Here is a 3,598-nt window from a genome sequence, read left to right as displayed (position 1 = left end):
CCTAGAATTTAGGCTTATTGATTGAAAAAAAGAATTTAATTATGGAAAATGTCAAAATACACAAAATTATAAAGAATACCATAATCAATTAGCCATCAACAATTATCAATTCATGGCTTTTCTTGTTTAAAGGATACCCTCAACTATCATGCTCCTCCCCTGCTTCTGCTCTCCCTTATCTCAGTAGATTATTTCAAGGAAAATCCGAGACAAAGATTTTTCTAAAGTCAATCCTATTTTTTTTCAGTGTTGCCCATTTTTTCTGCTGAAACTTCCATGGGGCTTTCAAATAACCAGTTAAGCCTATCTGATAGTTCAAATATAAAAGCAGAAAATAAAATTTTATTTATAACATATTTATACTTATAAAATATAATATATAACACCTGAAAGTTATGTTTTTTAGAGCAGTTTTACATTAATAGCAAAATTGAACAATAGGTACAGAGATTTCCCATAAACCTCTGCTCCCACACATGGTTAGCCTCCTCCTTTATCAACATCTCCTTCCTTTATCAACAATGGTGCACTTGTTACAAGTGGTGAAACTACACTGAAATATCATTATCACCCCAGATCCGTAGTTTACATTAATTTGTGTTCACTCTCGGTGTTCTACATTCTATGGGTTTGAACAAATTTATAATGACATGTATCCACCATTATAGTATCATACAGAATAGTCTCACTTCCCTAAAAATCCACTATGTTCTGCCTATTCATCCCTCCCTCCCAAAGGTATGCAAGTTTTGATGTTACCTTTTTACTTCCAACTGGTGATAAAAACCATTCATTTAATTGATTAATAGACAGCAAGTGAGTCAGCTAAACTGATGTATCTTTTGATGTTTCATACACCCTTTCTGCCAGCTGTTTATTGTAATGAAATGATAAGAAAAAACTCATAAGTTTCCAAATGTATTATTTATTTTAACTTATAAAGACACAGCTTTGGTCATCATTACTTAGAGCAGTGAGATAATGCTAATATAAATAATGGATTTGTATTTTTCTGGGTACAATCCCCACATCTTAAACACCACGAAGCTCTTTTGGAGATCACTTGTCTGTGGGCCCTAGGAAATCATGATTCCTCTGTGTGGTTTATGTGACATCACAGTCTACGTGACGGACAGCCCATGCTACACCAGCTGCCAAAGGCTGAAATGATCAGAAAAAGAGTGAGAAGATGTCGCCTCTTCTCGCTCTCTTTACAAAGGTGACAAACTCTATTCTTTCTGTAAATTCTTACCAAAGGTGGATACCGTTTTTCTTCACTTCAATTAAAAAAATTCTTTGTTTTTATTTTTAAAATAGTCTAGGAGTGGGATTTAAGAATTTAGGTTTATATACAAATACTGCATATTAATAGACATTTATAAATAGGTTGATGAGTATTCAGTATGTATGATAGATACACAGTGGTTTGACTGAAAACATATCAAATATATTGAAAATAAATAAATTTTGAGATTTCACATATTTCTCACTTTTTAAAAATTTGTTTTGTGTTTAGAAGAAAGTTGAAATATATATAGCCCAGAGCTAATTTTCAGGTTAGACTCTCTATAGCCCTAGGTACTTTACCCAAGTGTTTCAGGGGGTTACTTGGAGGCGACAGTTGACAGTTTGGGGGTAAGAATACTGAGTTAGGGGTGCTTGCATTTTTCCTGTTTTTTATTTTTCCCCAACCAGAGTGGCTCTGTTGTATGTATTATCTGCGCAATACCTTGTTAAGTGAAAGCGTTCTCCATCTAAGCTTGAAAATCAGTGGTCTACAAAAATAGCACTTTGATGGAATCATATGTCACTGGAAGGCAGCATTCAGGAAACCACAAATCCAGAATAGAAATAGGGAACAGGTGTTCCACTTTATGTGACATTTTATTTACTATGTTCAGAAAAGAAAGTAGGAAAACAAGTATTGTGGTTAAGATAATAATATTCATGTACAGAAGAGTATGATGAACGTGCAATATTTCTATAGAGTGTAGTTTAACAAGAAACACAAAAAGGTAAAATGGTACCATGCAATGTTACTCAGTCAAGATAATCCAAGTTATAAAAATCTCATTTTACCAGAAAGAGGATAAACAGAGCTACAAATAGGTCTTCATTGTATAATATATATAAGCCCTTCTAATAGAATTAATGTGCAAAATTATTATTTTAAACATCTGAAAACATGCAACATTGCATTAAATATGTTATATCATATAATTACATTTTATTCAATGTTTATTATTATTAATTTAGAGCTTATCATTAATTTGTTCATTTATTTACTTTTTCAACATAGGTTTATTGTAAAGTGATAGAAATACAGAATAGAAAAAGTTATGATCCTGTCCCCAAGAAAATTCATCTAACGGGGCTGAAAAGAAAACTTACAAAACAAATATCTTGGAACAAATGAGTTGCAGAAATGTGTTGTACATTTTGAAATGAAATGATGATTGAGGGCTGGCAGGGCTGGGGCAAGTTTCATGGTGGAAGAGAGCTGCTACTTGTGAGAAGGACAGGGATTTGCAAATTGCGGTGGAAAGTAAAGGGATGCTAGGCAGGGAGATTGCTGTGAGCAAGGAATACAGTGTGAAGATCTTTCACAAGAGGCTGAAGGCTTGCAGGGGGGAATGATGGGAGAATTGATTGGAGCAGAAGGTTAGGGCGAGAGGGTGAAGAGACTATTTTCAAAGCCATGGTTCTCAACCTTCCTTAGTGAAGGCAGGGTGACAGTGTATATTCCTTTTAGGGTACCTATTGAAATCACTAAAAAAGATGCTCCTACCCTCCTCTTTCAGTTTGTTCGGGCTGTTATAACAGAATACCATAGACTGGGGGACTTATAAACAACAGAAATTTATTTCTTCACAGTTCTGGAAGCTGGGGAGTTCAAGATCAAGGCACCAGCAGATTTGGTGTCTGGTGAGAGCCTGCTTCCCGGCTTACAGACAGCATCTTGTTGCTATATCCTCACATGGCCAAAGGGGATGGGGAGCTTCTGGGAACTCTTTTTTTTTTTTAAATAAATTTATTTATTTATGGCTGCGTTGGGTCTTCGTTGCTGCACGCAGGCTTTCTCTGGTTGTGGCGAGCGGGGGATACTCTTCGTTGTGGTGCACGGGCTTCTCATTGCGGTGGCTTCTCTTGTTGTGGAGCATGGGCTCTAGCCGCGTGGGCTTCAGTAGTTGTGGCATGCGGGCTCAGTAGTGTGGCTCACGGGGCCTAGAGCGCAAGCTCAGTAGTTGTGGCGAACGGGGTTAGTTGTTCCGCGGCACGTGGGATCTTTCTGGATCCAGGCTTGAACCCGTGTTCCCTCCATTGGCAGGCGGATTCTTAACCACTGTGCCACCAGGGAAGCCCATGGGAACTTTTTTATAAGGGCACTAATATCATTCATGTGGACTCTACCGTCATGACCTAACCACTTCCCAAAGGTCCCCACCCCCAAATAACATCATACTGGGGGTTAGGATTTCCAACCTATGAACTTTGGGGGACATAAATATTCAGTCTATAGCACTTTCCACCCCAAGAGATTCTTTATTTAAAAAAAAAATTTTTTTTTTGGCCGCAGCCGGTCTTAGTTGTGGCACGT

This window comes from Pseudorca crassidens, chromosome 6 (genome assembly GCF_039906515.1).
Source record: "Pseudorca crassidens isolate mPseCra1 chromosome 6, mPseCra1.hap1, whole genome shotgun sequence".
Lineage (NCBI taxonomy): Eukaryota > Metazoa > Chordata > Mammalia > Artiodactyla > Delphinidae > Pseudorca > Pseudorca crassidens.
The sequence above is the reverse complement of the archived record's forward strand: the minus strand, read 5'-3'. Positions refer to the sequence as shown.